Genomic DNA, 13172 nt, shown 5'->3' with positions numbered 1-13172 from the left:
GAGTGCCCTTCATTTCAAACAGTTGTTGTGTTTTCATATAATTTTCTCTGTCAGCGTGTCGTTGATATTTAAATGAAATTTACAGAATATCAAAAAATTGAGCACAGACTCACCCAAACTGGACAGCTGAAGACTGGAAAAAGACCTGGTGAGTCTGTGCTCATGATAGCCTCAGATTCTTGTTCTTGGTTGACAGGAGAGGAACCTGATGTGGTCTTCTGCTGTTGTAGCTCATCCTCCTCAAGGTCGATGTTTTGTGCATGCTGAGATGCTTTTCTGCTCACCACGGTTGTAAAGAGTGATTATATGAGTTACTGTATCCTTCCTAGCAGCTCGAACCAATCTGGCCATTCTCCTCTGATTCTCCTTTCTCTCATCAGCATGGTGTTTCAGCCTGCAGACCCTGCACACACAAGATGGTTTTTGTTTTCCGCACCATTCTGTGTAAACTCTAGAGATTGTTGTGCGTGAAAATCCCTGCAGGAGATCATCAGTTTCTGAAATACTCAGACCAGCCCATCTGGAACCAACAACCATGCCACGGTTAAAGTCACAGAGATCACACTTTTTCTTCACTCTGATGTTTGATGTGAACATTAACTGAAGCTCTTGACCTGTATCTGCATGATTTTATGCATTGTGCTGCTGTCACATGATTGGCTGATTAGATAACTGCATACATGAGCAGGTGTACAGGTGTTCCTAATAAAGTGGATGGTGAGTATATGTTCAAAGGCTGAATATTTGTAGAAATTACTTTACATATTTGATGGATATTCAACAAGTTTATCAAATATAAACCTAATTTAATATGGGTATATTAATAGATTTTGAAATCATTTTAATATGTATTTACTACTAGACAAATTGCCTTTTATGATTTTTGCACATAGCTGGTGCTAATACGTTATGGTTTCTATAGTAACAGCTCTTTCACAGGGACGCTTCACATAAAACGATTGTAATTATGTGTGTAAAAGTATGGTGAAGTTTTCTGTAAGGAGATGTTTATTTAACATTTAAGGAAGGAGTCTCCAGTGTCAGCGCTTTGTAACAGTCAGAGATAAAGCTGTAACTTTAAATGTAAAGATTTCTGACATCTTCAGGACAGAGGAGTTTACGCTTTGCGGTTTCTCGGTAACACGACAAGCTGCATTTTTTTTGTTGAGAGAAAAAAGAGAGGCTGGTGATGGAACGACTGTTTATAATGTAAGTGAGAACAGGAATTAACTTCATGGACATTCCATAATGTTAAATATAACTATAAATGGATAAAAAGCATGATGTCATTCATTAATAAATGTATCGTTATAATCTTTGGCAATATGTTGTAGTATAAGAGGAATAAAACACTTCGGGGCATTCTGTTACACAGATTGACATTTCACATGACCCCAGTGTTGATTATTTTCCTATCACAGCACACCCTGTTGTGATTTATTCCTTACATCATTGCTAAACTCTAGTGAACTTTCGGAATGCTATCTTAATCTGGAATAAAAGCACATCTTGTTTAGCCTCACCACATTTTCAGAGCTATGGTGTCCCACAAGGTTCGGTTATAGGTCCCTTAACATGCTAGAATATGAAATGCACCAAGAATTTTAAGGATTTTATGAAAACAGTGTAAGAACAATTCAATACCTAGCCTTAGCCTTATATCAAATAAATAGATTTGAAAAGATTGATTGGTTTACAAGAAAATACTAGAATATCACTTCACAGTGATTAATGATCTAAATTTACACTGCTGTTTTTCTAGATTCCTTGTCATTATTTTCCATTTTTTTAATGATAAGTAAATGTCCATGTTTTTAAGATGCTTGAGAATGCTGATGAACTTTTATTAAGTGATATTAAGGTGATTAATTTCTCTAAACACATGCACTTGGGCAGCTGATCGATTTTCATCCAATAACATACTGTTTGTCAGAGAACTTTGCTTTACACAGAGAAAAAAAAAAAAAAAAATTGGTTTGTTCTTTTAATCCAATTTTTTCAGGTAAGTCATGTCCACCTCTTAAACATTCATTAATAACTAAATCCCAGTTACTTACTGCTTAAGAGGACATTACTTTTGTTAGCTTATTAGCTCTGTATCTGTAAGTATAATTCAGTCACGTCCTGAAATAACCTCAGAGGTCTGGTCTAATTGAGGTAAAATTTAAAGTGAGTGTACTCTGTTTTTGCGAATAATATTTTTTCTGTTAGCCGCGGTTAATGGCGCAGACATGATGTTATTCAGGATAGAACAGTCAGTAAATTTATGTTTACTACATTAATTAGAGACACACAGCTCATGTAAGCTCATAGTTCCATTAATAGCTGAATTTGTGCTGGTTTGTAAACGCACTGCTGCAGCCTTTACACAGTCTAGTGTATATAGTACACACATACGTGACTACAGTTTATGGCTACATAAAAATATTAGGTATTTGAAACAAAAAAAGACATTTTAAAGATTTTTCATTATATAATAATAAAAATAATAATAATAATATTAATAATGACCCTTAGTTGGTTTACCAGTTGTTCTGTTTTTAATCCAACATTATGACTTACAGTGGTGCTTGAAAGTTTGTGAACCCTTTAGAATTGTTTATATTTCTGCATAAATATGACTTAAAACATCATCAGATTTTCACACAAGTCCTAAAAGTAGATAAAAAGAACCCAATTAAACAAATGAGACAAAAATTTGTTATACTTGGTCATTTATTTATTGAGGAAAATGACTCAATATTACATATTTGTGAGTGGCCAAAGTACGTGAACCTTTGCTTTCAGTATCTGGTGTGACCCCCTCGTACAGCAATAACTGCAACTAAATGTTTCCGGTAAGCGTTGATCTGTCCTGCACATCGGCTTGGAGGAATTTTAACCCATTCCTCAGTACAGAACAGCTTGCTTCAGGTCCTCAAGGACTATTACACATCTTGCTCCGGGAGTGATCTTTGTTGGTCGATGACTCCTGGGGAAGGTAACAATGGTCTTAAATTTCCTCCATTTGTACACAATCTATCTATCTGTGGATTGGTGGAGTCCAAGCACTTTAGAGATGATTTTGTAACCTTGTCCAGGCTGATGAGCATCAACAGCTCTTTTTCTCAGGTCCTCAGAAATCTCCTTTGTTCCTGCCATGATACACTTCCACAAGCATGTGTTGTGAAGATCAGACTTTGCTAGATCCCTGTTCTTTAAATAAAACATGGCGCTCACTCGCACCTGATTGTCATCCCACAGATTGAAAACAGCTGACTCTAATTTCACCTTCACGTTAACTGCTAATCCTGGAGGTTCACATACTTTTGCCACTCAGAGATATGTAACATTGGATTATTTTCCTCAATAAATAAATGACCAAGTATAATATTTTTGTCTCATTTGTTTAATTGGGTTCTGTTTGTCCACTTTTAGTCCTTGTGTGAAAATCTGATGATGTTTTAAGTCTTATTTATGCAGAAATATAGACAATTCTAAGGGGTTCGCAACCTTTGAAGCACAAATATACTGTAAGTGCACTGCAGGTGCTCTGTGGATTCTTGTTGAACATTATTTACCCTCTTGCGCCCCCACCTGGCTCACTGCGATAGTGCAGGCTCAGTGTGTGGTGATGGGAAGAATGTGTTAATGTTCGTAAGGAATAAAATAAAACTGTGTGTCTTTTTGCTGAAGTCTGTTAGAGATAAGCTTTGGTGTTTTACTCATGTCTTCTCTTCAGGATCCACGTTTGTTTTTTCTGCCACACTTTTTTTTTTTTTTAAGGATTTAACTCCTAAATTCTTTTGGCCTCAGCAATCCTCTTTGGACAGCGAATATTCTCTTTAATCCTTTAATCTTTAGCAAACATTTTACTTGAATTCTTCCACAAAACTCTGGCTCGAACTATAATTAACAATAACCCTAACAACAACAACAATAACCTTGCGCAATGACATTATGCCTGCTTCAATATGGTAGAACATTTTACAGAACAGACAAAACCTTCAGGCATGCTGGTCATGAGTAAAATAAATTAATTAATGATGCATGTGAATTAATGTGTAATTAATTTAGCATAATTTTTGTTCCCTGCCCCTCCGTCTCGACCCCTTCTACCCCTCCCTATCCTTCTTTCCCTCTTCTTCTCTCTTTTCACATGCAGGTCTGACTCCCAAAATCCAAGTGCAGGGTGAAGACCTGGGCAGGTGTGCTGGCGTTGCGGGGAACCCGGGCATTTCCAGGACCAGTGTCATGTGATGAAGGTGAGGGTTTTCCTCCTGGTCCCCATCTCCTCCATGAAAAGCAGGCGGGAGTTAGCCTTACTGATCCATTAAGATGTAGCGCAGGTCACTCAAGACCAGCACATGTTTTTATTAACAGGTGAAGAGGCACCATCATGTCAGTCATGTAGAACTCCTCTGACTTTAAAGCACATTTTATTGAACTGTTCTGCTTTTAATGTCATCAGACAAAGGTTTTACTCAGTATAGTCTTTTACAGAGATTTTTAGATATTTTAATAAAATCTGTTTTTTATGTATGTCCTGTTGATCTTTGTGTATTGCTTTCGGAAAACTAGTCCATTTGAGTATGCTAATTGTAGTGCTTCACTAAATGCTTCAATTAAAAATGGCACTTTTTTAAGGTTAGTAGTTAAAATAAAATAAAAGTGTTTATTGGTATTGAAAAAGAAAAGTGACATCCTGCCCTCTGTATTTAAATATAATGTATCAGTTGTACACTAAAATATAAGATTCACGCTAAACTGTGCAGTGTGTGCTAATGATGTGTTTAATCAGGAAACAGTGACCTAGTGAGATTTATAGTGTTATGATCATTATAATATTAAATTAATTTATGATTCTCTCTCTCTCTCTCTCTCTCTCTCTCTCTCTCTCTTGCTCTCTCGCAGTGTTGGAGCAGGAAAATTACCTGACGCTCTTGACCTGTATCTGCATGATTTTATGCATTGCGCTGCTGATTAGATAACTGCATAAATGAGGCAGGTGTACAGGTATTCCTAATAAAGTAGACGGTGAGTATATATATCATACATGTACATATACAATAAGAGATTTATTTTGATATATATATACTCACTAGTTACGTATTACTACGTAACTGAAACACACTGCCGGCAGGTGAGATCGATCTGTAAATCCTCACACAGCTGCACGCTAAACATCCCGAGGCCAAGGTGGAGAACGAGGTGGTGGAACCCAGCAGGGACATGCTGTACAAATATAAAGGTTACACACTCACACAGCCACACCTGCCTTTTGTGGATAAGACTGAAGACCGCTGGTTTAGAGTATACTGTTTAAGATGTATGATATAGGGTTTAGTGTGTAAGGTGTAGAGTTTAGGATGTATGATATAGGGTTTAGTGTGTAAGGTGTAGGGTTTAGGATGTATGATATAGGGTTTAGTGTGTAAGGTGTAGAGTTAAGGATGTATGATATAGGGTTTAGTGTGTAAGGTGTAGGGTTTAGGATGTATGATATAGGGTTTAGTGTGTAAGGTGTAGGGTTTAGGATGTATGATGTAGGGTTTAGTGTGTAAGGTGTAGAGTTTAGGATGTATGATGTAGGGTTTAGTGTGTAAGGTGTAGAGTTTAGGATGTATGATATAGGGTTTAGTGTGTAAGGTGTAGGGTTTAGGATGTATGATATAGGGTTTAGTGTGTAAGGTGTAGGGTTTAGGATGTATGATATAGGGTTTAGTGTGTAAGGTGTAGAGTTTAGGATGTATGATATAGGGTTTAGTGTGTAAGGTGTAGGGTTTAGGATGTATGATATAGGGTTTAGTGTGTAAGGTGTAGGGTTAAGGATGTATGATATAGGGTTTAGTGTGTAAGGTGTAGAGTTTAGGATGTATGATATAGGGTTTAGTGTGTAAGGTGTAGGGTTTAGGATGTATGATATAGGGTTTAGTGTGTAAGGTGTAGGGTTTAGGATGTATGATATAGGGTTTAGTGTGTAAGGTGTAGGGTTTAGGATGTATGATATAGGGTTTAGTGTGTAAGGTGTAGAGTTTAGGATGTATGATATAGGGTTTAGTGTGTAAGGTGTAGGGTTAAGGATGTATGATATAGGGTTTAGTGTGTAAGGTGTAGGGTTAAGGATGTATGATATAGGGTTTAGTGTGTAAGGTGTAGAGTTTAGGATGTATGGTGTAGGGTGTAGTGTGTAAGGTGTAGGGTTTAGGATGTATGATATAGGGTTTAGTGTGCAAGGTGCAGGATTTAAGGTGTAAAGTATAGAGATTAGGGGTTCAATCTTAGCTGTAGAAGTTCATTCCACGCAAATTGGAGGCAAGACGTACAGATTAAACAAGTGCAATCAGGTGTGGCTCCTGCTTGGTTGGAATGAAAGCCTGTAGCCACACCAGCCCTTCGAGGGTAAGACTGAAGACCCCTGGTTTAGGGTATAGGGTTTAGGATGTTATGTATAGGGTTTCCGATGTATGATATAGGGTTTAGTGTGTAAGATATATAGAATTTGGATTATATATAATTTATACACAAATGATTCTTCCTTCAGAATGGTTATTTTATCTGTAAGACATGGTTTGTGAACCGGTGTTTATTAGATGTTCTGTAGCTAGTTGTATCATTTGTGTGGAAACATCAGCAGCATGTTTTATACTCTACTCACATCACACGTGCAGTTTTAGTATCGAAGACGCCGGGGCTCGATCACATCACCTTCAGGTTTAATAAGATGACGGCATCCGTGTTCGAGAGCGAAGCAGAGAAACACTGACAGGAAGCTGGACTTCATCCACGTGATTCAGGTTCGTACATAAACTCACTAGGCCACCTTTGAGGAACCAAATTCCAGCCCACTGCTCTGTAGGCCACTCCAAGCAGTGTTTTTAAATGAATGGCTTCAGATTTTACTAGATATCACACTTTTTCCCACCAAAAGGTGTTGATTAATTTTCTAGAACAGCAGCTCTGACAGTAGTGCACCTGCAAATCACAGGTTTATATTAACGCACTCGTTCTAATACATTATCGTTTCTTTAGTAACAGCTCATTCACAAGGACTTGTACAGTGGACACTCCACATAAACGGATAAAAAATGTGTGTAATTTTTGATATGGTAAAGTTTTCTGTAAGGAAAACACTTCAGAACGTAATGTTATAGCAAAATAATCAACTTCAGGGTGGTAACAGTGACTCATTCAAAGTACTTTAATGTAACTCTGATAAACAATTTATAATTTAAAAGTACTGATACAATTTCCAGTCCATGGTAAAAAGTGTGGATTTCCTAAAGCATACTGAGTATTTTTTTTTTAAATGTACATTAAGATGTTAGTAGGACGTCCATTTTAACAAACTTCTCATCATCCTGGTCTCAGATAAACACACCACATACACAGATTTATTTAGTATTTATTTTTTGTATTAATTCATTTCTCAGGCTCGGAGTGAATAAAAATTAAACCCAAGGCAGGTATTCCAGAGCTAGCAGTGTAGATTCTGACTAAATCACACCATTAATCTTGGCATAATTTCCTGTAAATTGTCCCAGACCATCACACACTCTAGTAATCACAAATAATCGACTGAATAAACTGAAATTATATGTTAGTCCTGTCTTCTAGCTCCAGGTCTTATTGCAGCACACTGTGATTGTGTTGTTGGGAAAATGTCCAATCTGGCAACGTATAGTGCTGGTTCACGCCTGGCGCCTTGGAGATTTAACCACGACATGCTCTGCCCAAATGTGCCTCTTTATTATCTAATTAACTAAATGGTAATTGTTAATTATAATCAGATCAATGGGGTGTGTTAGAGCAGAGAAATCAGAGGGACTGAAGCTGAGAAAACGTCTGCATTCCAGTACTGTTTTCAGAAAAGCCCTTATCTGTATCACTCTGACTCTGACTTCCTGTTTAAAAAGGAAATACATCAACATACGGAATCTAATCACGGCTCTCAAAACACTCCATGGGCATTTTAAAGTACAAGGGAGTGTGTAGGGGTAGTAGAATTTTCAAAACTTGGTAATAGAGCTTGAAGATTTACAAATCAATAACTCACAGCGCCCCCTGCAGGAGAGAGCGGATAGAGCAAGTTACTTAAAATCTACAAAGTTCAGCTGTTCAAGAGCGAAAAAAAATCAGTGTGTCACGGTCAGAGACTTCACAAACTTCCTGGATGCTAATGGAATCCCCGACCAGAGCCACACTCTCCCGTCTCAGATGGACATCACTGAGTGTTTCACAGCTGGCTTTTAGACCAATCAGCATACAGATATATTCATTTAAATCTATAACACTGACTATACAGTTCACTGTTCTGAGGTAAACACACATCACTCAGCACAGTTTGCTCACTAGCTTCTTGCTAACAAAAGATGAACATGGAGGCGTCTCTGTTTTTTTCCCTCACTTTCTAGCTTTCGACCCAGAGATGTAGAAAATGACATAGTTCCGAGGTCCAGCTTCCGAGGTAAATCGAATGCAACATAACTTTGCTGGCATTGGAAGCCTAATTAAGGTTAAATTTAAAATAAGAGACCTGCACTTTTGTGAATGATGTCTTCCTTGTTAGCTGCACAGACATGATGTTATTCAGAACAGTACACTCAGTAATATTCAGTTAGCTGCATTTAATGGAGACAAACAGCTCGTGTGAACTCATAGTTCCATTTATATATAAAGTTATGATTATTATTATGATTATTATGATTATTATTATTAGTAGTAGGGTTACTAGTTGTGCTGTTTTTAACCAAACATTTTTTTTAAAAAATTTTTTATAAGTATGACTGAAGTGCACTGCAGGTGCTCTGTGGATTGTTGTTGAACATTATTTACCCTCCTGCGCCCCCACCTGGCTCACTGTGATAGTGCAGGCACAGTGGGTGGTGATGGGAAGTATTTGTTAATGTTCGTAAGGAATAAAAGAAAACTGTGTGTCTTTTTGCTGAAGCCTGTTAGAGATAAGCTTTGGTGTTTTACTCATGTCTTCTCTTCAGGATCCACATGTTTGTTTTTTGTGCTGCATATTTTGTAAAGGATTTAACTCCTAAATTCTTTTGGCCTCAGCAAATATTTCCTTTAATCCTTTAATCTTTAGTAAACATTTTACTTGAATTCTTCCACATAATGAAAATGTGGCTAGAACTATAATTAAAAGCAGCAGCAACAAAAACCTTTCAGCATGACGGCAGGGCTGCTTCCCTTTTAAAGAAATGTCCATAAATCTATTAAAGTCAGTCAGTGTGAGCACTACTTTTTTTTTCATCAGAGGTCATTTTAAAACAATCGATTAGAGACAGATTTATTTCAGATTTAATTCAATATATCAGAGTTCCAGTGGGTCAAAAGTTTGCATATACAGCAAGTTGACTGTCTCTTTAAATAGTCTAAAACAGATGTATTCAAACTGTGGCGTGTGGCTAAAAAATACAAACAATCAATCAATCAATCAATCAAAAAAAAAAAAAATAAATAAATAAATAAATAAATAAGGCATTTCAGACCTGCCAAGTCTTACATATCTTGCATTGGAGCTTCTCATTTTAACAGCAGAACGCAAAATATCCCAAAAGAGCTGTTTTCTTTTTTCCCTAATAAAAAGCAGATAAGCCAACTAGCATGTGAATCCAGAACGACTAACAGTTGTGTAGGTGTTTTGAGCTCTCTGCTTGAAAGATGTGAGGTAAGTTGTGTTTTTTAGTTCAGTAATGTGAAATAAAGTCTATCAATGTATGCCAGACTTAACTATGATTAACTATTAAGTGTATAACATCAGTTAACTAGATTTATTATGGATGCCATCGAAATATTTCTGCTGAAAATTAGGTTTTCAGAAAAATTCAGTCAGTTTTTGACTAGGAAAAAAAAACATTAAATAGGCCTACAACAAAATAAATCTATCACTTCACAAATAATGTTGATGGCAATTATAATTGGACAGAAATTTAAAATACTGTTTGTCTGCTTTTCTGTCCCACACTGCAGTCACACCATCTACTCTTCGAGATATTTGTGTGTGTGCATGATGGTTTATGGTAGCCTGTACGTCAGGGGGAGCAGAAAATGCTGTTCAGTCTTTCAGCTTCATTAAACACCAAAAAATTCAGTCTAACTATAAGAAAGTGTTAAGACTTGTATATTAATGCTCATTGCACTGTAACTTTTAGGACTGAGCTTATACAATGCTTATTACAAATAACATTATGATAAATTAAAATTAATTCAGAGTAATTGTTTATTAAATAACATTTAATCACATAAACTCCAAAAAGTTAATGAATTTGAATTTGAGTAAAAGGCATATGGCAGGCGTTTAGAAGTCTCTGACAGCATAAGAAAAGAGTTCAGGTCTCAAGATACTGAACTGCAAGCACTGTGTCTAGCAAAATAACAGGTACTACTCATCAACTGGCTAATACCATTCCTGCGGGGAAGCATGGTGGTGGCAGCATCATGCTATGGGGTACTTCTCAGTGCAAGGGACAGGGAGCCTGTTCAGAATTGAGAGAAGAATGAATGCAACCAAATACAGAGAGGTCTTTGAAGAAAACCTGCTCCAGAGTGCACACAGCCTCAGATTGTGGCAAAGATGGGCTGGTTTGAGTATTTCAGAAACTGCTGATCTCCTGGGGCTTTCACGCACAACAGTCTCTAGAGTAATCAGATTCTTATTAATTATCCTTTCTGCAAATTACCTGTTCTCTCTGATAGCTGCCTGGGTGACTGCAGTTGCAGGGGTAAAGGTGCTTCAGAAACACCTACAAAATAGGTTTAGAAACAAGATTACACAAGTATATACACTATAACAGTCACATGCCTGTTACAAGGCTGTGAAACAAGCGTGTAATTTTCTTCCACACTGATAGGGGCGCTAGAGTGCCTTAGTTATAGTATAAATAGTGGTGCTGCCATAGCTGTGTTCATGCAACCCTGAGTCCTTGTTGAGAAATGCCTGATTTAAGCTCAACTGAAAAAGGATTTTTTCACAATTGTTAGAATGTTTACATTGCGAAGCTATATGCAAATTGCCTTCAAATGCCCTTCTACTATTCCTCTCATATCTGGTGTACTACCATACTGCCATAAACTTTGGTTTTGAGTCTTGGAGTCACCTGGGTTGAGCGGATTAACTTTGGTGTCTGGGTATCTACTACTTGGAACTTTATTACAAGACCGCAGCCTACCTCAGGTAAGACTTATGCTCGCTGAATCACTCTTCACCAACTGCTAACATTTAACTGTTTCATACTGGATTCTACAGATTAGACATATATTTATTTACTGCTTTGCATTTTGTCTTGTTTAATTTCATGTATATTATTTTGTTTGCATTGACATGGATTATTTTTTTTTGATTGATTTTGGTTTATTTTCATATTCGAAGCTCTACATAAAAGGTCTGATTATTCATTCATTTGAGCATTCATGATTCTTACCTGTTTAATATGCAGTATAAAAGGTGTTAGATCCTGCCTTCTTTATTGTATAGCTGATTTTGAGTTTAAAAAGACACAAGACAGTTTGATGTCTGAACAGGGACCTTTGCATTCATTGTTTTTTGAACAGTTTGAGATATGGCAAGCCAACATATTGGGACAGAGAATGAGTACGAACTCATTCTTGACTTTACCAGTGAACCTTTTTCTAACCAGAAGAGAACCTCTTCGAGAACTCAACACATTCAGCGAATTATATTGATTCTGAAAAGGAAAATGCAGGAGTTGAAGAGACTGAAGGTATGGCTGAAAATCTAGATGAAATTCCTTTTTCACCACCACCAACTGAAATTGATGACTCAGTTGAAACTCAACCCGTATCCTTCTGTTCTGAGGTTTGTGGAGCAGCTAGCAGAGCAAATCACCACACTGGAAACATAACTAGAAGACTGTGCTAAGAAGGTGAGTGACAGTTTTTCTCAGACAGAAGTTGAGAAATTAGAAGAAAGATTGACTTATTGTATAGAGAGAGAATGTGAAAGAATCCAAAAAAGACTTGAACTCAGCATTCAAGACCTGGGCAAGTAAATGGTAGATTGTTTAAAGCAACGAGATATCCAAATTGACAAGAAGTTCAAATCCATGTCAAATCCAATCTCATGTCAACTCCAATACATCCACCTCAAAGCTCACTAATTCCTCCATCAGTTTAAGTCAAAAATCAAACATACAATGTTCAGCAATGCCATGCTCATCTGCATACTGCTATCAATAGACAAAAAACAGTTTATTGACAAAGAAATTCAAGAGTTACTAAACAAAAACATTATTCATCCTTCAGTTTCCCCATGGGCTTCATCAGCTGTCACTGTCCCTAAAAAGGAAGGGGGTTCAAGACTATGTGTAAACTATCATGGCCCAAATGCAAAAAATACACCTAGATGGCTACCCCATGCCCCAGAGATATATTAGAGTATTTGCATGGAACTTCAATATTCACTACAAGATTGATGGAATATGTACTCAGAGATGTCAAAGGGAAATGTTGCTTAGTTTACATTGGCGACATTGTGGTGTATTTGAAAAATGAGCAGGAACACTTGCAACACTCATCAAGTTTTCAGCTATCTACATCAAGCAGGACTTTTAAGAAGTGCAACCTTGTATAGAAATGACTCACATTCTTAGGCCATGTTGTATCCAGGGTAGGAGTCCAAACAGATCTTTCCCAGGTAGCAGCAATATGAGATTTCCCAGTACCACAATCACTCAAGGATGTACAAAGAGTTTGGGGATTGGCAGGTTGGTATCACAGATTCATACCAAATTTCTCAGAGAAAGCTGCATCTCTTCATGCTCTAAAGAAGAAACAATCCACTTGGACATGGACTGAAGCATGTCAAGATACTTTTGATAGGATCAAATGTGACTTAACTAAGGCTCCTGTACTAATTTCTCCTGATTTTAACAAGCCTTTCAGGGTGCAAACTGATGCAAGTGACATTGGCATAGGAGCTGTTTTAATGCAGGAGACAGATGGAGAAGAAAAATGTGTGTTGGACACATCCAGACTTCTTTGTGGAGCAGAGCGATTGTAAGAAAAATAATGTTTCTCTGTTGTGTGGGCCATTGAAAAATGGAGAGCTTATTTGGAGGGCAGACCATTTGAATTAATCACTGACCATGCTGCGCTGACTTGGGTTTTCCAACATCCGAAACCTTCGTCAAGGCTGACATGATGGACTATTCATCTGCAAG

The sequence above is a fragment of the Pangasianodon hypophthalmus genome, chromosome 5 (genome assembly GCF_027358585.1).
Source record: "Pangasianodon hypophthalmus isolate fPanHyp1 chromosome 5, fPanHyp1.pri, whole genome shotgun sequence".
NCBI classification, from domain to species: domain Eukaryota; kingdom Metazoa; phylum Chordata; class Actinopteri; order Siluriformes; family Pangasiidae; genus Pangasianodon; species Pangasianodon hypophthalmus.
This window is presented reverse-complemented; position numbering follows the sequence as displayed.